Here is a 24340-nt window from a genome sequence, read left to right as displayed (position 1 = left end):
GCGGGGCTCGAACTCACAAACCGCGAGATCATGACCTGAGCCAAAGTCAGAGGCTTCGCCAACTGAGCTACCCAGTTGCCTTGAGATGAATGATTCTGAACTAACCGTGGCCTACCCTGGGATTTTGAACCTAGAAGCGTAAGATATAAACATCCGTGCCATACAACTTGTTCCTAAGACTCAGCTGAATGCTATTGTCAACACAGAAGCCTGCCGTGAAAGAAACAAGTGTCTCACAGGTATTTTCTTTTCCGTATGCTGGGGCCTGCATCGAAGCCCAAAGTGTTGGATGGAGAGACTTTGTGTTGGCTATGTGGTGGCCACGTTGCCCTGATTCGGGTTTCTAGAAACCCATGAGCAAATTTAGAGAGGATGCTCCGTGGCTGTGGGACAGAAAATCTCCCACCACATGCCAATTGGTGGTGATTTCTGTCCATCTTAGTCTAATTTATCTTTCCCACAGGGAGACAGACCTACTGAGAAAACCTCACCCATCCTCCTGGTAGCATTTGCTCCAGCTACTGAGCGTCTAAATAGAAGCAGGAAGTTTATCGGCAAAGCCAGCATCACCATTTTGGGGGTGTCAGAGTGCAAAGTGGTGAGTGCCTTGCCGGGGGTGAGCTGGAACGTCCATGTGGCAGCTTAACCCTAGTCTACCCTGGAGGTTACTTTTCAACTGGGCTTTTGCCCAGATTCTCTGAATTTATAGGCTATGTGAACTCCCCAAATAAGTCCTGGGGAATGTGAGATGTGAAAGTATGGCTTTTGCTTGTATACCTCCATCCAGAGCCACTGGGTATGGTTGTGTGACTAGATTGTCACCGTACAACGCAAGGACGTTATGTTCACATAGACTCCTCTGTGAACGGTGCTCCCTGGACTTGGGCAGTGCACAACCTGCCCAATGGTACGTGGCGGTTGACGGGATTCTTACCCGGTGTTTGGTATCCAACAGAGGTGGCTGTTTCCAAGGAATTGTTGGAAGACACTCCACTTCCTGATCAAGGTTTGCACACTGACTTCCTGATACCAAAGGTTTCTTAAACTACGTGAATTTTTCAACCCCTCTGGACATTCTTCATCTGCCAACTCTGTTTTCTCATGCTCCCCTCTGCCTTATCCGGAGTCTGCCTTACTGTAATGTTAGTGTGCCTCATTCCTGAGCCTGCTCCCATCGTAAGAGCCACCGTCCTGAATTTGCCTAGTGGATCTGACAATGTGGGTTACCAGTAAACACCTGGCTTTATGTTAACATAGGGACAATGAATGTATCATTCAAAGGGGTATCCATCCAAAGAAGAGGAGATCTAAGATTTCTGAGACAAGCTAGGAGGCAACATTATTTAAGAAGGAGCATTTTGCAGAATAGAGGTTTTTTTATTCCACTCTGACACCTGCAGGAACAGAGTCATTCCTGATTGAGAGTTTCCTGCCCTTCTTTTGGTCCTCTTTTGGCTCTAGCTTTTATGTCCCAAATTCTGACATGTTACATTTATTTCCTCCATATTCAGACACAAAATCTCTCCCCTTTCCTGCCAATGCCACCTACATCCTGATTCTGAAGGTGCATTTAACATCCTCACGGCTGCTGGCTGGCTGTCTATCCTGACAGACAACACAGCTCTTGATCCGTCTCTGTAGGTGGCTTCAGGCTAGCTAAGGAAAAAAAAAAGAAAAAATAATAACAATCTTATCGTCTCAGAGCCCCGGAATATAAAAATAGCCCGGCCATTTATCACACAGGCTTTTTAGGCCCAGGTGTATCAGGAGTAGAGGAAGTGGATTGTCACTGGCTCAGCTGGATGTGGCGTCTTCCAAAGAAGCCACGAGTCACAGATTAAAGGGGGTGTGGCTGCAGTCAGCCCTCTCCAAGAAGGCTTAACGCTCCCTCACACAGGGCCTTATCCAGTGGGGAGAGGGATACAGAAGATAAACCTTAAAAATAAATGCCAAAAAAAGAAAAACAAGAAAGTCCTGATTATCACCTCTGCGCCCTCCACCACGTCCGGTCAGCAACGTGTTAAGTGAATTGAAACTCGATTGTAGAGAGACAGTCACAAGCTGGTTATCAGTGGCAGTAAATGGAAGATAATAGCCCCACTAGAGAGTTATGAAATGGCTTGTCTTTGAGCTGCCAAAGTGTTTAGTCTCTCTTTTATTATATTCACAGCAGTAATCCGATATGTCCTGACTTCTGTCATCTGTATGTAATGCTTATCAACTCTCTGTCAGTGATTCACCCTCTTGTCAGGGACAATTATTCCTCAAAGTGCCGAGGTTATGACTGAAGCAATATTATGACTGGAAAGAAAATATGAAAGGTGTAGCACATCACAGCAAGCAATCTGGGGGTTGACGTCGACGGCAAGGAAAACACCGTGGATGAAAGGAGAGCAGAAGGCGAGACGTGTTCTGTGCGACGAGGGCTTGGCTGGCATGGCTGAGGTCAACCGGGCCGAGAACCCTCTCCTGAAGAAGCTTTACTAATTCATGACTGCGGGACGTGCTGGCCTCGGCCCTCCCTGGAGGCCTCCGTGTTTCCACTTTACATCTCAATTTACAGGGGCCTCGAGTTAGGTTTTGCAAGTGTAGGCCTGCTGAAGAGAGTTGGACGGGGACAGGCTGGCCCAAAGCTCCGTCTTGGAACAGGGAGGAAAGCCGTCTGCTCTGTGCACCCCCCGGGGAGCTCCACGACCCTGACTCACGCTGGGACACGTTTTCCATGGAGCACATCCCTGCACCATCCTCGAGATGGAAGTGGGAACGTGGCGGGGAGGGCTGGGGTTTTACAAAGAGCTGGTCAAGATTTAAATCAGAGACAACGTTGGGATGCCTGGGTGGCCCTGTGGGTTAAGTGTCCGATTTCTGCTAAGGTCGTGATCTCTCGGTTTGTGGGTTGGAGCCCCGCGTCGGGCTCTGAGCTGACGGCTCAGAGCCTGGAGCCTGCTTCGTATTCTGCGTCTCCCTCTCTCTCTGCCCCTAACCCACTCGCATTCTGTCTCTGTCTCTCTCAAAAATAAAAATAAACATTAAAAAAAATTTTAAAACTTGGGCGGTGGGACCAAATTCGTTTTGAACGTGGCCCTGACCTCTGGTAGTTGTCTCGGGATGAACGAGCTACGTATGTAATGTCGTCCTTATCAAGGGTAAAGTAGGTCCTGACGATACCTGTCTCATTGTGGGCTTGCAGGATCAAGAAATGAGGCGTATCAGGCACTGGAGTAAATGCTCAGTAGATCCGATATGATAAATAGCAGCAGGTGGCCAGAAATAAGATGCTGTTTGACCTTTCAGAGCCTGATTTCTTCATGCGTAACTATTTCAGGGTCCCCTGACCTAAGACAGACCATCAAGATAGGGTGTAATAATACTGACTTGCATTTTTGTGCTGTCAGTAACAGCTCCTCCTGGTGATTCTCATGAACATAGAGCAGGGATGTTGTTGGGGTCCTTGCCGATTTCGTCACTAGGGTGCTGTGTGTGACCGGCCTTGGTTGGGACCAAGACAACAATGATGATTTATTTCTTCCTATCGGGAACACCGTTTCTGCAGAACAGTTGGCTTGCATTTTATCTACAAATCCTGGGCACGCCCCGCTTGTCATGCCATGCAATTGCAGGCCTGTTGTAGAATTCACAGGCAATTACATGGACGGAGGTGATATTCAAAATATTTAACCACCAGCGATGCATGGGTATAGCAGCGTCTCCCAGGCTTCCTGACAATCTAGGCAAGAATCCTAAATTGCTGGTGAAGGCTGCGGGCCTAGAAAAGGTGCCCAGCAGCTCGAGCACTGGGACACTTGGGGGATCGGGAAGCAGGCATTTCCCTTAATACCAAAGTATTTCCCTATTTTAACAACCCATCTGACTGTACTGAGACATACGTGATGAACACCAGCCGTGCACATAGGAAAAGATCAAAGTTTCCTAGAGCTGACTCCGCGGCACACATTTTTATATCGGCTTTTATTTTATATTCTTAACTTTGTTGTATGCTTTGTTTTTGTTTGTCTTTTAACATGTGTTAATGTTATTATTAAAGTTTGCTCATTGCATCATTGTAAGGGTAAAACGTACAACATATTTAGAACACATTTAGAAAATAGAGATGAACGAGAAAAGAAATACATAACACCTAAAAACCTCACCACTTTGATGTTTATTTATTTTTGAGAGAGAGAGACAGAGCGTGAGCGGGGGAGGGCCAGAGAGAGGGAAGCAGGCTCCAGGCTCCGAGCTGTCAGCACAGAGCCCGACGCGGGGCTCGAACCACAAACCATGAGAACATGACCTGGGCCGAAGGCGGATGCCCAACCGACTGAACCACCTGGGTGACCCCAAATCTTACCACTTTGAAATAACCACCAACTTCTTGTACATTTTTTTTTTTTTTTGGTCCTCCCTTCATGTCATCTTGGACCGGTTCTTGATTTTAATCAGAATGTCCTTCATATTTTACCGTTAGGCCTAAAGATTGTAATCGGTTTCAGAGAGAACTTTGATAGCATATTTCGTAATATCAATATTTAATTTTGGTAATTAATAGCTTTTCTTTTTCAAATTAGAAACAAATGTGGAATTTCACAAAAGAACTTATTGGCACAAGTCAAGATGTCTTCTTTGGTACAATGAATTATTTAACTTTGATATCTAAATTTGAATTATCTCCACATTTATCAAATAAGTCCTAATTAATCCTGGTATACTGATGGAAGGACTACCCTACTTTATAATTATCATGTGGAGGGGCTATTCATGTCTTTGACATCAGGGCTGAGTTCACTTTGGAAAAAGAAGAAAGAGATTTTCATTTTCTTATGCTCTGGACAAATTCACAGTAGGAAGGCCATGATGTGAAGTCTAAGGGCCTAAAAGTTTGAAGAAGTAAACAAAACAAAACAACCTTAAACAAACAAAAACCCAAAACCAAATAAAACACAAAAACCCCCACAGAACACAAAACACATAAAGACTAAAAACAAAAACAACTTAATTTGAACTTTAGAGATGAAGTTTTGACTATTTCAATTTTTTGAAAATTCTTATTCGTGTACTCATCTTTCCTTTTTATTCTTTTTGGTAACATTTTGGCATTTATTTTTCCCCATGTAACTTTTTTATTGCATTCATATTTCCATATTTTTTAAGAGAGAATTGCATATGGTTGTCTCTTATTATACGTTTTTTAAAATGTTGATCGAGTTTTGAAAGAGAGGAAGACAGAGCGCGAGCAGGGGAGGGGCAGAGAGAGGGGGAGACACAGAATCCAAAGCAGGCTCCAGGCTCTGAGCTGTCAGCACAGAGCCCAATGCTGGGCCCGAACCCACAAAGTGCTAGATCATGACCTGAGCCTCAGAGGCTTCATGGACTGAGCCATCCGGGCGCCCAGGTTATCTCTTATAAAGTGTTCTCAGTAACTGGGATTATTTTCCATTTCTTACTATTAGTTTAGTATGTTATCTCCTTTGTGTTACTTTTTCTTGGCTGAAATATATCCTTTGGTTGGTATTTTAAAAAAAGAAAATAAGCTATTTCCTGAATTTGTCATTTAAAATGTTTTTTGAATTCATTTTTTTAAATATTACTATAAATTTCCTCTTGCTTTCTTTAGACGTCTCATTGCTCTCAGTAAAGTATTATAATCAAATCCTCTATTTATTTATTTATGTAATAACGACAACATTTAGGATATGAAATTCACTCTAAATGTGGGGGAAGCTGCATCTGTGTTTAAAAATCTGTTTATTGCCACACATGCTATCATTATTTCCTGTTATTTCGATTTCCACTATGATTCAGAATTTTTTTTTTTTAAATATACATTCTGGGGTGCTTGGCTGGCTCGGTCAGTAGAGCAAGTGACTCTCGATCTCGAGGTCATGAATTCCAACCCCATGTTGGATGTGGGGCCTGTTTAAAAAATTAAAAAGAAAATATATGAAAATATATTTTAAAAATCTTTCTGATTTCTAGTGGATGGGGCTTTAATTTAAAATTTTGTATGCCACTTTGGAATAATTCGTTAAGATTTTATTTTTGGAATTTAGCTATTTTTTTTAAATGTTTACTTCTTTAGTTTTGAGAGAGGGAGAGTGGGAGCAGGGGAGGGCTAGAGACAGAGGGAGACAGAATCCCAAGCAAGCTCTGTGTTGTCGGTGCAGAGCTTGACATGGGGCTTGAACTCATCACCTGTGAGATCTTGACCTGAGCCGACACTAAAGTTGGACACTTGACTGACTGAGTCACCCAGACGCCTCTGTGGCAGTTTTTCTAAATATCCCATTAGCTCTCTGAAAGCAGGTTAGAATTAACTACAGCAGCAATGGAAATTGAAGCCCTTCTTCCGACCACATCTGCTTGCGCAATTTTGTCATAGGTTATGATGTCCTTTAATTAAGGACGCCCGTTAATTTATCATCCTAATGGGCACGGTTAAAAAAATTCTTTAGGAATTCTTTTTTTAATTGGAGTATAGTTGACACAGGGTTACGTGAGTTTCAGGTGTATAGCATCATGATTTGACAACTCTATACGTTATGCTCTGCTCACTGTAAGCGTACTTATCCTTTGTCACCCTGCAGCACTATTACAATATCATTGACTGTATTCCCTATGCTGCATCTTTCTTCTCTGTGACTTATTCATTCCATAACTGGAAGCCTATATCTCCTTCTCCTCTTCACCCCTTTGGTCCATCCTTTCCCTCTGGCGACCATCGTATCGTTCTCTGTATTTGTGAATCTGTTTCTGCTTTCTGTTTGTTAGTTTATTCTCTCTCTCTCTCTCTCTTTTTTTGATTCCACATATAAGCGAAATCATACAGAATTCATCTGACTAATTTCACTTAGTAATAGTGTCAAGGTCCATCCATGTTGTTGTAAATGGTAAGGCCTCATTCTTTATTTATGGCCGAGTAATATCCCGTCGTGTGTATGTACCATACCTTCTTTGTCCATTCATCTATTGGTCCATATCTTGGCTATTGTAAATATTGCTGCAATAGACCGAGGGATATGTGTATCTTTTCAAATCAGTGTTTTTGTTTTCTTTGGGTAAATACTCAGTAGTGGAATTAACTGGATCACATAGTATTTGTGTTTTTGATTTTTTGAGGAAGCTCAAAAGGTTGTGCTTTCCACAGTGATGGCACCAATTTGCATTCCTAGTGGGAACATTTCTGACAGTGAAGAGGGGAGTGATCATTACTTCTGGACAGCCCGTTAAATTGGAATATACCATGAACTGGAACGTAAGGTCAACCATGCTGTAACCCATCTTTGGTTCCTTCCGAATTCATGTCAAACATAAATTAAACAAACAAACTTTGCAGGTACTATTTGTTGTAAGGTTTAAATAATACTGAAATAGTATTTGTGGGCTAACATATGGTCACTTGTAAATAATCTCTGAGTGCTGAAAGACAGAAGTCCCTACTTCTTAATTGGCTATTTGGGTCCATGTTATACATCACCAAAAGCAATTCCAAACTCTCCAGTTGGAAAAGATCCAATATTAATTTAATATTTAAGGACTTCTAGATCTTTTGTAAAGTTTAACTGTTCAAACATACAAAATATTTGGTTTGGCATCTTCTAGAACATAACAGATACTGATATGATACTATATAGTCATTTTCATCTTGACTAGAGTTAAGATTTTAGAAATGGCCGAGTCATGTTTATAAAAGTATGGAATCTCGTTTTATTCTATCTATGATTTTAAATGCCAATAAAACATGCTCCTCAAAAGAAGATTTGTATTTTAGGTATGGAAAGTTGTGTTCATGTTTCAGAAAGGAAAGTAGGTAAGTGAGGTTTGAAAGTGTGATTCTCAAATAGTATTAAACTATTAAATACAAAACACTGACCTTTAAAAATATAAATTTCAAGTAGCTGAACAAAATATAGATGATGAACTACATAGGGATAAAAATGGTTTCAGTAAACTGGTTCTTTTTTTTTTCTTTTTAACAGCAGTCACAATATACCTTGAGATTCAGGCCTCGTCCAAAATAAATTTTAAGAATAAATGAAGTTTCTTTTCTTAATCCCACGCACCTCTACCGACTGTGTATTAAATTTATAAATGAGTACCTCATTTTGCTTAGCACTCAAAAATTTGGTTGTCATTTTTTTCCTTTGGATTTTTCAGGTGAAAATGGGGAAGCATTTCAAAGGAATTCAAAAATTCTAAGGACGTATTAAAGACCACCTACATGTCTAATAATTAACTGTGAATATATACCTACGTATTGATATTGCATTGACATATACATCCTCTACATAGTGAGATAAGGTTCATAATTGTGCAATCATTGTACGTATTTTTATATTTGCAATATATTGTTACACAAAGGCACAGGCCGAAATTTATTTTTCTTTTGGGAGGTGGGGACCAATTTAGGTAATTGCCCATGAAAATCACAGAATGGACAAAGAGACTACCTCCAATCATTAATAAAACATCTCAGGTCGGATTTCTCAGAGTGGCTTTCAAATCTGATTAGAAATTTGAAATATTGCTGTGCATATAAATGGGTAAGATAAAGAACACTCTTGAGGAGATACAGACACTCAGGAGGATATCAGGAACACATTTAGCTGACAGCAGGCAGTGCCACGAGGTACCCAGTCACTGTTTCCTTCTGTCCTCTGGTCCTCTTTCAGTAGCACACCAGAGAACAAAATTAAAACAACGTTGAAAACAAACATGGTGTCCCGATTTCCTTCATGCCCCAGCACCTTCTGGCACGTTAGTCTCACTTTTTGGTTTCTCCTGGCATTGCAACTCACCATCAGCATGAGCACTGGGGATGCTGGCTCCCTTCTGTCTGCCTATTGTGATGGAGTCAGGGTTTGGGGACCTACAGCAGGTTTCCATGGTGACTGACTAATCCACAAGTGGAAGGTGATGGGGCGCCTCAGACTCCCGAATTCTATTTTGGAAGATCACTATTTTATCACTCTTCTGTTCTGAGGCGTGAATTAATTGTGCAAGATCAGGATGGGAGAGAAATCATGACAGACTGGAACAGGCATGCACTTTTGGTGAGGGGGTGTTTGGTGCTTGTAGATATCCACAGTCTCAGCCAGGGTTCTAGCTGAGAAATAAACCTAGATATCAGATAAATAAAGAGATAAATGATAGACAGAGAGATAGATATCAAAACAATAGATAGATGTCAAAAGAATAGATAGATAAATAGATAGATAGAAAATAGATAGATAAGACAGGTACCAATATAAATAGAAGATAGATAGATACCAATATAAATATATGGTAGATAGATAGCTATTGATAGAGATGATAGGTAGACAGATAGATAGATACATAGATAGATAAAGAGAGAGGCCAACAAAGACTTATGCAAGGAATCGGAGTACCTGGTGGAGCGGCCCAGCAAGGTGGAAATTCTCAGACAGATGCTGATGACAGCAATTCACAGGCCCCATATCTCCTTCCTTGGGGAAAACCCATTTTTGCTCTTAAGGCCTTTCAACTGACTGCAGGAGGCCCACCCTCATTATCGAGGATAATCTCCTTTACTTAAAATTAACCGATTGTAGACGTTAATCACAGCACACCTAGTTTAGCATTCGATCACCTAACTCTGTACCATAGCTCAGCCAGGATGACATGAAACTAACTGGCATACCAACCATAGGTATTCCGAAGTCCATTTGTTGGGATATTTGGGGATTGTCATCAAAATGCATGGCTGCCTTCGGCTCAGTGTGAGGATCTATTAGGGGCAGAAAGAATTGGCCTTTCTTTCTTTCTTTTTCTGAATCTAATTACTTGGCAGGTAGAGTACAGGTTCGTTGATGGGACTCCATGGGACCATGGGACTCCACGCAGACCGTTCAGCCACCTTGGGGTTTGGGCAACGATTGCTCTGCTCCAAGGACTCTAGAATCAGTCAGCTTGAGTCAGTGCTCTGATATCACTGCTTAACCTGAGATAGTGATCACAACAGAGTGATCTGGAATGTGAGGACCATGCGAGCACTAATGTGAAGGAGAATTGTAAGGAACATGTGAATAAATGAGTACATAAAGATCTTAGAATCGTGTTGGATGTGTCCCAGGTGAGTGCTCAGTCAAAGGTAGCTAGTGTGGTGAATGTTGCTGATGTTTCTCTGCACAGGCACTGCACGTGCCTTATCATCCTGTTAAGGCCTCACAATACTCTTATGGGGTTTTTAGAGTCGAAGGGACTGAGTCCCAAAGAGGTAATTAGCTCCCCCAAGGTCACAGAGGTAGTAAGTGAAAACATTTGAATAGCAAGCAATTTCAAAGCTGAAGATCGGAATCACGGTGCTATCCTGGTTTTCCAACAGACGAATTGAAATAGAAATGAACTGAACCTTTCTGATCAACAGAAAAATCTCTAATATGCTAATTTTGATCCCTTATCTTCCCAGTATCTGCTCATTATGATTTACAGTCGGTCCCTGTCCATCTTTAGCAATGCGCACACATAGATCGGGAGGTTTCCCTCATTGGGGATAGAGCCTGTGTTGTTTATTATTACATCTCCAGCGCTATCAATATATCTGGCTCATATTAAAGGCTCAATAAACATGACTGAATATGATATACATGGTATAAGCTCGCTTTTTATAGCAAACCAGAATACTAATAAGGATAGCATAAATATAATCTTTATCTGGTACTCTATAACTCGTTTTGATTCTGTCAACAAGCAGGCATGAAAAATCCACTATCTTGTAAAGGAGGAAATCTGGGGCGCGTTCCTAATGGAGAGTGACAGAGGAAGGTGGTTGTCAAATGCACGTTTTCAAGCAGGATTCTTATTCAAAAAATGGGGTGACAAAAATCTGACAGAGAAAAAAAAATGTCTGGATAGCTGAAACGCTAAATGAGCTCAGGGACAAGAGTGGAGGCCAAGGGTAATCAAAACAGACTGTCTTCCTGGATCCCCAGCTTGGTTCCATCCACGGCTAGAAAATGGAGGTGCTGCTTACACCGTGATGGCCTCAGCAGATCCAGAGAAAACACAGACATTGTCAACTCCTGTTTCACACCTGCGCTCCCTGTGAAGAGCTTTGGAGTCAATTTGTGTGAAGTGAGTGAAGTTGAAGGAGAACAGTTTCCTTATTGAAGGAAAAACAACTACTGTGGCTCCAGGAGGGTGAAGGGAAGAAGCTGTCGCGATGGGAAAGGTTCAAGACAAGTTTGAACTGATAGTGTGGTGTGCTGGTCCCTGGCCTTTGAGGAATGGGGGCTTGGGAAACAGGAGGGAAGAAGCACAGGGACACCTGTCATTCCTTCCCTGAAAGTGGGGAGGAGAACGTCACAAACAAGAAAACCGCGACTGACAAAGGATCTAGAACTAATTGTTGCAGAGTTCATACAAACTTTCTAAGCAGGGTCACAGAGGGCCTCTGTTCACTCCATCCCAAGTTACTGTGGCAGTCCTAATGCAGACAGGCTTCACTGAGGTTTAAGCCCTGGTACAAGTCGTTTGTGGAAGCACCTGTAAACAAAGGGAGGATCATGTATGATGTCCTTGCAGTTAGGAGACTGAGTTCTGGCGTCACACCTTGCTGGATGGGGAATTGAAGTCAAACTGGAATGTGATCTCCTGCGGTGTTTCACGGGGATCTGTCCTCAGCTCTATCGATGCCATGCCACATTGAGGGGAATTATTGAATCAAAACTGCAGAGTTCACAAATCGGGGGAAATTAGAAAACATTTCATAATAGATCCAAGGCCGTAAAGGTCATGGTCAACTAATCAGTAGGCTGAATAAAATTAGACAAAATTTAATGGGAATCAATGTAATGACCAAAACTTGGGACTGAAAGGTCGATGGCGCAAGCCCAGGAGGGAGATGGTGTGATTGTATGAAACCCTACTTAGCTGACCCTAAGTTCATGCAGGAGAAGTCAAGACAGTGTTCTGCATGCCAAACTTCTGATTTGGACTTCAGCTCTTTCAAATAAATATACAATCTATTATAAGTAATAAGAGAGCCATTTGGATGTATGAAATATTTCTATCATATCTGGGGTTTGGACTTCATTTTTATACCCAACTCTTTAAGTCATGGAATGCATTTATAGACTTGATGTCTTATAAACCAGGACTGAGTTCTGACTCTTTACTACAATGTTTTCTGGGGCACACCACTTAATTTTTCTTTGTTTCCTTATCTGTAAAATGAGAAACAAGACATCCATAATGTCCTTGTGAGAGTTGTATGTTAAAGCCCTTAACCCACAATACATAGCCAACAAATGTTACTGAAGATATGATTCAAGAACAATAATGGTTCCTTCAAATTTACGTGTTGGCATGAGGCGAGAGCTCAGACTGGGACTCCCAGAGAGGGTTCCCAGTCTGCTTAGATGTCAACACTAACTTTTGAGTGTGGTCACACCCACCCTATTCCCTTTCCCTTATACCCTCACTCTTACCCCAGTCTGTGGGAAGAGAGTGAAAGAAAGAGAGACCAGAGAGTTGATCTGGGTTTGGATGCAAGCCAAATAGTCAATAGTGTGTCACCAGAAAAATGTCACTGGCACCAGAATTTAGTGGCTGGAATCAGAGTCATTTCACTGAGTCTGGAAGTAGCTAGCTTCTATGGTTGAGGGCTGTTGACTGGGTCTTTGGGAAGGGGTCCTGACTCGGGGTCACCGATACTTTTGTTCCTTCCTTTCTTAAGCCCTTACACTCTCTCTTTATGGACTGTCCTTGCGTGTCTCGGGACACAGGAGCTTGATCTAAAACCTAAAATGATGAAAAGGCTCTTTGGGTCTCTAAAAGGAACATACTGCCTAAAAGAGCTGTTTCTGGGTGAAATCACCTCATGAGGTAGTGAGTTCCCTGTCGCTAACAGTGTATGAGTAAAGGCATACTTAACTCAGGCATCAGAAGGCAGTGGGTATGGGCACAAATAGTTTAAAGATCTTCCCAGAATGGAATTCTATGAATCTTGTCACATGGTTGAGCCTTGTGCTATGTCATTTATGCCTTAGCATTTTAAAATATGAAGTGATAGAATACTCTTTGATAATATATTCAATAGTGGTGTATTATCTTTATATATTTTGCAAATAGCCATAATGTTGTTTTCAGTAAACCACTTTAAAACATATGCTTATACTGCCTACGTGTAGGCAGTGACCAGTAATGACCAGTACACTACATGTAGTGACCAGTAGATCACTGGTTATCATGACTCTTATATAAGAACATTGTTAAATTTTCGGTCTATCATCATAATTTTTTAAGCAAATCACAGACCTTATGTGATTTCACTCATACATACATCAATCAATATGCAACATCTGCTTTAAAAAAGGATATTTTCTTATATAACCATTATGTCATAGTTATAATCTTACAACAAAATTATCAATACTTCACTGATATCATATAGGACCCAGACTATATTTAAATACCATAGATTTTCTCAAAAGTATGACTTTAGTGGTTATTATATTAATGTATCACAGTTTATTCAATCGGTGCTCTATTGAAAGGCATTTGGGTTGTACTGAATCTTTTGCTTTTATTTTTATTTTCTAATTTTTTTTAAAGATTTTTAAAGATTTCATTTTTAAGCAATCTCTGCACCCAACATGGGGCTTGAACTCACAACCCTGCGTCAAGAGTTGCAGTCTCCACCAACCGAGTCAGCCAGGTACCCCAAATCTCTTGCTTTTAAAAATAATGTCACAGAGAATAATCTTGTGTCTAAGTAATTTCTTACTTTTGCTAGGTGAAATAGATTTCTAAACACGAGATTATTCAAAAAGAAATTATGTATATCATTTTGCTAGGTATGGTCTGTATTTTTCCATTTTGGATTCTCACCAACAATGCATGAAAGTCAGTTGATCCACCGCTCTTCCAATGGATGATGGTGTTAAATCTTTGGTGAATTATCAGTGAAGTCAAAATCTGCCTTTCTCTTCTTCTAAAGGAGATTGAGCATTTATCGTGTGTTTATTGGCCGTTTATACTTCTACTTTGAAATATCTTTTCATATAACCTTTCCAATTTCATAGCAGCTTGTTGATCTTGCTTTGGGATTTTTGCGATCTCTGTGTCTGTCTCTTCCTCTGATAGAAGCGTAAATTGCAAGTCTTTTCTCCCTGTGTCATTTGTCTTTTGATTTTGTTTTTGTTTGTTTTCATGTAAACACTTTCATTAGTGTTTTTATAAATTTTTAAATGTTTATTTATTTTTGAGACAGAGAGAACACAAGCAGGGGAGAGACATAGAGAGAAGGAAACACAGAATCTGAAGAAGGTTCCAGGCTCTGAGCTGTCAGCACAGAGCCCCACGCGGGGCTCAAACCCACAAACCGCGAGTTCGCAACCTGAGCCAAAGTCGACCACTTAACTGACTGAGCCACCCAGTTACCCCCATTAGTGCTTTTAAAATAACGATTTATCGGGGCGCCTGGGTGGCTCAGTCGGTTAAGCGGCCGACTTTGGCTCAGGTCATGATTTGGCCGTCCATGGGTTCAAGCCCCGTGTCGGGCTCTGTGCTGACAGCTCAGAGCCTGGAGTCTGTTTCAGATTCTGTGTCTCCCTCTCTCTGACCCTCCCCCATTCATTCTCTGTCTCTCTCTGTCTCAAAAATAAATAAATGTTAAAAAAACATAAATAAAATAATGATTTATTGATTTTGAGTAATTATTAGGAAGAAGAAAATAGAAATAAATTCACTCACAAAATAGAAATAAATTCACCTATTTTTCTTCTACTTGTCTGATTTCACATTTTTACACTGAGATCTCTGATTTACTTGGATTTTATCTTGGTTTACTATATGATCTGGACTCATATCTTTACATATATAGCTATCATAAGGCTACCCAGTTGTTCCAACATGATTTACTTTAAAAAAATCTAATTTGAGGTGCCATATTTATCATATAAATTGTTATAAGCACTTGACTATATTTCTGGATTTTCTGTCCTATTCCCTTGGACTGTCTGTCTCTACGTGTGTCAATAGTCATTGATTTTTTTATTTTTAAAAATTTTTTAACGTGTGTTTTATTATTGAGAGACAGAGACAAAACATGAGCTGGGCAGAGAAAGGAGGAGAAACAGAATCTGAAGGAGGCTCCAGGCTCCGAGCTGTCAGCACACAGCCCGATGCAAAGCTCGAACTCGTGAACCATGACATCATGTCCTGAGCTGAAGTCACACACTTAACCGACTGAGCCACCCAGGAGCCCTGCCAATAGTCATTGATTTGATTAAATTGGCTTTATACCCACATTTCCCTTTTTAAGGGTTAAGCTGGCCATCTTTGTTTGCTTACTTTTTTCATTTGAACTTTGTAACCAAAGTTTCAACTCCAAGAAGAAGATATCATTGATGTTTTTTATTGAGAGTGTATTAAATTTATAAACTACTTGGTGGGGGAGCATTTATCTTCATGACACTGATGCTTTTTATCCCAATACATGACATATTTTTCAATTTGTTTTAGTAAAACTTTGAGTCTTTGCATTTATTAAGTTTATCCCTGAAGAAATTTGTCATTTTGTTCATTTGTAAATGTGGTATTTGATTCCGTCATCGAGCATAATAATATTGGCATTGTTTTTCTCAGATATGCAATCGACCCAAATAAAGATTATTTACCGCTCTCTTTCCAATTATTATGTTTGTAAATGCTTTCACTTATCTATTGCATTGTCTATATCCTACAACATCATTTTTACAAAGTCATGCAGATAAACAAAGTCAATTGAAAGCATTACTCATAAGCCCATTAACTGAAGCGTTCTTTCTAAATTTTACCTGTTTATTCTTTATTTTGAAAATTTGGTACAGTGTTTTTCCTTAACATGCCTTCCAGTATTTACAGAATAAACTACCAAACAGTACGCATACTGGATCAGAGATTGTTCAACATTGTGGAGAGAGCCTGTCTTGGGTCAGTGATAGGTCTGTGGTTAAATCTTGATTCTGCTACTCAATAGATCTTTCACTGTGGACATAGAACTTGTTGGAGCCAGTTTTCACAGGTAGAAAGTGAGATTTCTGCAAAGTATAAATGGATTCGGATACGTGTGCATAAAATGCCTAGCAAAATATTTACCGTAGTCGTAGCTATTAATATTAGTTTCTTTCATCCTTCCGTGAGAGCATGAACAACATCTAACTAATCACAGCCTGCTAGCAGAACATCTTGGATAGAGTAGGTTTTCAAAATATGGTTCCTGAATTAAATTTTTGCAGATGGGAGATGTCTGTTGAGTGTGATCACTTTTACGGTTTTCCTGAGCTATGCTAGAGACAGAGGTAAGAAGCAGAGGAAAAAAAGGTATTTTGTGTGTGAAAAATTTTTGGACGTTCTTTTTATATCACCTCAAATCTGGCATGCAAGAATCATGCTTATTTTGCAAGGAGATAACTCTGGCTCAGACAACTGAAATGCAACGAGCCAGAGTTAGATCTAGGAATTTAATTCACGTCTTTCTTCTACATGTCACTTGATGGCCAGTGCAGGTCTGTTATTTAATGAAGCTAGGATTCAAAATCAGTCTGTGGCTTATGGGCAGATGCTTTCAAAGGGCATAATATCACGTGTTGTTCACATTTCAAAATGAGCACTGACATACACTGTACTGAGAATGCAGATTGATATAAAATTTCTAAAGGTCAGTTTTGCACTTTGAACCAGTTTAAAAATAGGTGAGGAGGGAATACAAACTAGTGCAGCCATTTTGGAAAACAGTATGGAGGTTCCTCAAGAAGTTAAAAATAGAAGCACCCTAGGACCCAGTAATTGGACTATTAAGTATTTACCCAAGGGATACAAAAATACTGATTCCAAGGGGCCCATGCCCCGTTGTTTATAGCAGCATTATCAGATAGCCAAATTATGAAAGAACACAAATGTCCACCGACTGATGAATGGATAAAGATGATGTGGTATGGCTATGACTCAGCCATCAAAAAGAAGGAAATCTTGTCATTTGCAATGACATGGATGGAACTAGAGTGTATTATGTTAAGTGAAATAAATCAGGCAAGACAAATACCATAGGATTTCACTCACATGTGGAACTAAGAAGTAAAACACATGAACATAAGGGAAGGAAGAAAAAAAAAAGAGAAGGATGCAAACCAGAAGTTACTCTTTTATTTATTTTTTTCTGAGAGAGAGAGAGAGAGATCCCCTGGGATCATGACTTAAGCCAAAATCTAGAGTCAGACGCTCAACCGACTGAGCCTCCCAGGTGCCTTGAGACTCTTTTAACTATAGAGAGTAAACTGAGGGTTGCTGGAGTGGAGGTGGGTGAGGGATGGGCTAAATGGGCGACGCGTATTAAGGAGGGCACTTGTGATGAACGCTGGGTGTTACATGTGAGTGATGAATCACTAAATTCTACTCCTGAAACAAATGTTACACTATATGTTAACAAACTAGAATTTAAGAAAAACGTGAAACAAAAAGAACCCTAAAAATAGTTGAAACCTAATGAGCAGGAATTACCATATCTAGGAATTTACCCTAAAGAAATAATCAGAAATGTACATGTTGATGTTCTCCAGTGAGAGCTCCACACCTTTGCTTTTTCCTCTGGTATCTGAGCTCCTTAGGGATCTGATCTGCCCTCTGCTTCTCTTCACCCTCAGCACAGGTGAACTCAGCTTTTTGTTCTTTTTTTCTTTCTCTATTTTTATGATGCCAAATATTAACAGAATGATGACACCTCTCCAGACTGTATTTCTCCACGTTTCCCCTGAAATGAAGATCTCTATTTCCATTTCCTTCATGGACATATCTATTTGTTTCCCATAAAAGTAACCACACACAGAATTGAAACCATAAACTCTATAATATCCAAATCCCACAGCCAAATACGTTCCTCTCTTGACGTTCGCAATCAGCGAATGGCATCACCTTCCATCCAACTGCTCAAACAAAACCCTGGGTATCATATTTGACCACTGCTGTTCTCTACTCATCCACCATCCGTCCACATATGTCCTACTGGCTTTGCCTTCTAAATATCAGGGAAATCCAGCCACTTATTTTTGCTCCATCCCTTGGCCACCTCCTTGGCCCCAGCTAATATCCTGTCTTGCTTGGCATCCTGTAGGATCCCTTTGCTTGTTTCCCCTTCAGCTCTCGGGGTCACTTTCTCTTTCATCTTGCCACACAGTGAAGTTTGAGGCTGGAGAGGGGCTCTTTCTAAAATACAAATGCAATTATTTCAACTCACTTCTTTTATTTTTATTTTTAGAGGGAGAGAGAGAGCAAGTGGGGAAGAGGGCCAGAGGGACAGAGAGAGAAAGAGAATCTGAAGCAGGCTCCATGCTCAGCGTGGAATTGGATGCTCAATTTACTGAGCCATCCAGGTGCTCCTTAGCTCTCTTCTTAAAGCATGCCCATGGATTCCCCCTAGGATGAGTTTAAGCAAACCAGGCATATTATCACTTGCCACTCTTGTGCTACTGGCTCGCTGCACCAACGGGAACCCCTGTAAGCCCCAGAACAGTCCACACACTCTTGTGTCTCCAGGACTTCTCATGCGATGTTTTCTTTCCTTGGAATACCACAAGCTCTTCCCTCCCACCTGCCTGAGAGATTTCTACTCCTATCTGTTTCCCTTTAGACATTACTCCCTCCCAGAGGACTTTCTGACTCCCAATTACGAGTAGGTGGTCCTGGGATACCTTCTTCATATATTATCACATTATGCTTTATTCAAATTGTTTATTTAGCTTCCTCTGATGTTATGAGTGTAGCGATTGTACCTGCGTCATTTATCCCGGTGCCTTGCACGTGTCTCCACGCATGATAAACATTCCACCAACCTCGGCTGAATGGAGGATCTCCATCACAGTGCTGTTTGCTACAGTAAAACATTGAAAAGAGTGCACGCTTTCGACACAAGCGTGGTTATACATACCACAGCACACCCACATGATGAAATCCTAGCACAATGATTTAAAAAGCGTCATGGGGGCGCCCGGGTGGCTCAGTCGGTTAAGTGTCCGACTTTCGGTTTCAGCTCAGGTCATGATCTCACGGTCACGAGATAGAACCTGGGTCAGGTTCCACACTGAGCATGGAACGTACTTCGGACTGTGTCTCTTTCTCTCTCCCTCTCTCTGCACCTTCCCTGCTTATACACTCTCTAAATGAGTAAGGAAATAAATAAATATTTAAAACAAAAGGATAAAGCATGATGTTCTGAAGTGCGTTTGAGGACAAGGGATTTTATGGAAAAATATAGGTTAAGAAGACATTTGCAATGCGTTCCCAATTGCCTAAGGAAAATAGCTAATATTTTAGAGATTAGATTTGCAAACATTGTGCTAAGTCTTTTAAATCAATTATCGTGTTTAATTTTTATAAGAACATAATAAAACGGGTGCTATCATTATCTTCATTACAGAATTGGCAGTTACCCCGGTAGAGAGTGGCTGAATAAAAGGAACTTTCTTTATTCATGGATTCAAAACCAGGTTTTGCCTGATTTTTAAGCACACACTTTGAAACTGTAGGAAGAGACAGATGGGTAGATAGAGCTTTGTGTGTGCACACACGTCAAACGTACTATTTTCCCATTGTCCACATTAGTTTATGAAACATAACAACCTGTTCAACGTTCTTCTCCCTGGAGGAGAGGAATATAGGTGACTCACTTTTTTTTTTTTTTTGAATGTGTATTAGTTTTGAGAGAGACAGAGACAGAGACAGAGAAAGAACGCAAGTGGGTGAGGGGCAGAGAGAGAGACACATACACACGCAGAGTACGAAGCAGGCTCCAGGCTCTGAGCTGTCAGCACAGAGCCTGACACGGGGCTCAAACTCACCCTCTGCGAGATTTTTTCTCCTACTTTCCCATAGGGAGCACGCATTATCTAATAAAGAAATTGAATAGTACATTAAAAAAAAAATCTCTGCTAGTAGTCTTAATCCTCTAATGCACAATGCCTCTCCATCGCATTTGTAGATCGAGAAGGAGCCACCTGACAAACCACGGCGAGACTCCATTCCTCCTGGATATCCAGGTTTATGGACACATGTGTCATCCTGAGCATGCGGGGTATAGCTACACAAATCATCTGCACGACAGAGACCTGTCACAGGCAGATGGAAGATGGTCACGGGCACGTGGTTACTCCATGGACTGCATTTAGGTCTCGTTCCAATGGCCAGAGCCAAATGCATCATGCTAAGAATGGAAGTTGAGACTCTTTTACTCATTCCCAATCCCTTGACCAAATTTTTGGAACACTTTATATGCTAAAAGCCATACGAGGATCAGGGGGAATACAGAGAGGAGAGATGCAGACTTCTGCCCCAGAAAGGAGGAATTCAGAATCGGGTTGTGGGGCGGGCGGAGTAATCTCAGCAGAGAGGGAGGGAGTGCAGCGATTGGCCTGAAGGACACCAGCAACAGGGCAGGGAGGGGAGCACGGCTCAGATTTTGGCATCGGCTCCAGTGGGCCTGGTACAGACGGAATCCCTGGCCTGCGTGTAACACCCGCCTTTTCAGAGCGCCGCCAACCAAGTTCAGCTTTTATTTCAGATGATACTTTCCACATCTGGCTCGGTTAACATCGGTGTGGATGGCCTCCTTGCCTTCTCCTCTTCTGGAAATATGCAAACTGAGAGCACATTCTTGGCCCTCGCTGCTTTGTGTCAAAGTTGGCACAGAGGTCAGTTTTTACCTGTTCCTCTTTCTTGCCCACCACCCTCTGGACTTTGTGCAGACTTAATTGTGCCCAGCTGGGTGTACTTTGCCCTTTCGCTGAACAGGACAAAGGAATACTTACCCTCCCCCGTTTTCAAAGGCTTTCCCTTTCCCTTTGGATTTGTGGTTCAACAAACCACATCTTCCTTGACACAGCTCCCAAATTACCTTAATAGCCCGTGGCATCTAAAGGGTGACCTCCCTCCTGTCCTGGATCCTCTGGTGCCTTTCAGTCACACCTGCAGTCATTTAAAATGGTGTCACCAAGCTGTGGTCAATTCCTGGCAACAGCTGCTAAGCAGCATTCAAATCTTTTATTCCTTACTGGACAGAGCCATGATTTATAATTAAAAGACTTCTTTGTCCTCCACTTTCAAATATTAAAACTAAATTACATCTAAATTCTCTTCTCTCTTCCCCTCCCCTCGCTTTCCCTCCCTACCAGCAGCATCATGGCGTCATAGTCCAATGCAAGAGCACCTGTTGACTTCAAACCCTTGGGTGTCAGCCCCACACCTGATAGTCCCAACTGTCATGTCAAAGCATCAGTTTCTTCAGCTGTAAAACAAAGAATAGTCTATGTTTGGGGGAAAAAATAGAGACGGTAAGATCCTGTTAAGAGTAGTAAGCACTGTAAATCAAAATAAAGGTAAGGGAATAGACAGTATGGGGGTGAGTTTTAGATCTCAGGATCAGAAAAAGACTCTCTGACAATGTGACACTTGAACAGGAGGCCAAAAAGAGTGACTGAGCAAACCATGAAATTATCTGGGGAAAGAACATTCCAGGCACAGAGGGTAACAGATGCATCCAACTGGGTTATGGGGAGCTTGCATGGTGTGCTCAAGGGACAGTGAACCGACAGGTATGGCTCAGAGTCAGTGAGTGAGGTGGGGAGGTGATACAAGATCATGTCCTCCATAGGCTTAGAGCCAAGAGGAAGATTTTGGATTGGGGTATTAAAAGCCATTAGAGGATTTTTAGTGGAGGGTGAGGGTGACATGACAACAGTTTCATATTAGGAGGGACACTGCACTGCATGGAAAATAGATTGCTAGGACACAGAAATAGAAGCAGGGAGACAAGATTGACGATCCTGTAGCCTAGCAGAGGAGTGATGACAGGGCCTTGGACTGGGAGTTTGTCATGGCATCCTGGAACAATTACATTCAGGATAGAGGCATGAGAGAGAGGAGAAAGTCAGAACTCAGCTCTTGTCCCAAGCAATTGGGTGAAAGAAGTCGCCATTTACTGATACAGGGAGGGAGGACTGATTTATGGAGGTAGAAATCAAGAGGTTGGTATCATACAGTATAAGTTTAATATGATTAACAGATGTCCTCCTCTGAGATTCAGAGGAGAAAGCTAGATATGTCATTTAAAGATGGGGCCGGAGAGCAAAATTTGGACTTATTGGTGTATACACCAAAGGCTGTGAGGCCATCTGGTAAGACGGGCTTAGAACTTGGAATTGACCACACGGGGTTGTTGGTTACAGACATGTGTTTGAACTGAAGTGATGGGCACAGGCCCAACAGGCTTGTGTTCTAGAGAAAATTTGGAGTAGAAACAGCTTGTATAGAAATTAAATTGAGCTTTGAGACAAAAGGGGAGCTAGAAAATGACGTCCCTCATAAAATGGACATTTTTATGCTAAAAACAAGTAGTGTGGAAATGCAACTTAATACTACAACAAGTACAAAATCTGACCACATGTTTTCATTTATTCTGATATTATCACAATTAAATGAAAACATGCAAAGAAAAGATCCTGGAATAAAATACTTCCCAGGTTTCAGTGGTGGTTTTTAAATTTTATGGTGGGCTATGGATGATGTAAACAAAAATTAAATAATTCTCTCCTTTGTTTTTATACACACACCTTATCATGCATACACACTGCTTTCAATTTTTATTAAAATGAACACATCTGCTCCATTTTTTAATAATTTAAGCATTGCAATTAAATTTAATATGATCAATATTGCCAATCCTTCCTCAAAATATATTCCAGGTTCCTTCCTCAAATACGACTATTAGAGTGGGTTTGGAAAAGAATGTCCCTAACCCTCTCCTTATATTGCATAACTATTTAGGTGTATCCAGTATCTTAAATATAATTTTCAGTCCAGTATGTATATCTTATATCTGAGAAAACTTTTCATCTCTTTGCTCACCCTATTCTTTCATATGCACTTAACCTTAAGCATTTTTTAATGCTAATTTATTTTTGAGAGAGACAGAGAGACAGAGAGACGGAGTGTGAGGGAGACACAGAATGTCAGCACAGAGCCTGATGAGGGGCTCAAACTCAGGAACCGTGAGATCATGACCTTAGCTGAAGTCTGATGCATAACCGACTCAGCCACCCAGGTGCCCATATGCACTTTACATTAGATTAATATTGTTAATAATAAATAAACTTACAAATGGATAAAAACTTGATAGTGTTTTATATGACTTCTTAAAATATTTCCTGAACAACCTTCTTTTCCATTTTTATCTTTGTGTAAATTCTCTTAGGGTTCTTTCAGAAAAGTTCTAGAAATTGTAGAGTTTCTATGTCTGCAAAAAGTCTTTGTTATCTTCTTCCATCTCAAATTATAGTTTGGTTAGTGGAACTTAGTGTGATATGCTACACTCAGAACACTACAGCTCAGAACTTTGATGATGTTACTTCGTGTTCTTGTATTCACCACTGCTGAGGAGAAGTCTGGTGTCAATCCGATATTCATTTCCTTGTAAATAATCGTTCTTTTTCTATTGGCATCTTTTAAGAATTTTTTTGTCACTATTGATATTATGAAACTTAATTTTTTTGTGTGTCTCAATGTGAGTTTTTGGTTTGTTTTTGACTAAATTTATCCAGCTCTGTGTACTCATTCAATGTAGGCTAGATGTCATTTTTGCCTGTATATATATGTATGTATCGATTATTTATATAGTGGTTCTAGGATATTTCTTGCCATGTATATATTTTTTTTCAAATAGTTCTCCCTCAGTCTCTCTTTACTCTCGCCGCAAATGTTTTCGGATGGATGGTAGAAATTTGGTTCTTTCTTTAAAATATTTAGACTTTTAGTTCAATTTTTGTTTCTATTTTTCTTTGTTCTGTGATCTACAAATGTTTCTTAATTTAACTTCCTATCTTTTCAATTTCCCTTTCAATACCTTGTAACTTGCTATTTAGTGCACATAATTATTTGTACATGTTAATTTATATGAGTACAGTAATCATTACAGAACATAATTTCTTTGCAAAATCTCTATTTTGTTCTTTTCTTTATTACATGTGTTTCACCACACACATTTTCCTTTCTTTCTCTCTTTTTTTTTGAGTTTATTTATTTATTTTGAAGGGGTGAGAGATAGAGGGAGAGAGGGAGAGAACGAGCGGAGGAGGGACAGAGAGAGAAGAGAGGGGGAGAGAGAGAATCTGAAGCAGGTTCCATGCTATCAGTGAGGGGGCTGATTTGGGGCTCGATCTCACAAATGCAAGACCACAACCTGAGCTGAAATCTAGAGTTGATAGCTTAACTGACTGAATCCCTTGGGCACCCCAATTTCTTTTCTTTCTCTTAATGACATTCATCCCACCAGGTATTGCTTTCTATTTTAAAGTCC

Source organism: Prionailurus viverrinus, chromosome B3 (genome assembly GCF_022837055.1).
Source record: "Prionailurus viverrinus isolate Anna chromosome B3, UM_Priviv_1.0, whole genome shotgun sequence".
NCBI lineage: Eukaryota > Metazoa > Chordata > Mammalia > Carnivora > Felidae > Prionailurus > Prionailurus viverrinus.
Note: the sequence above shows the minus strand (reverse complement) of the source record.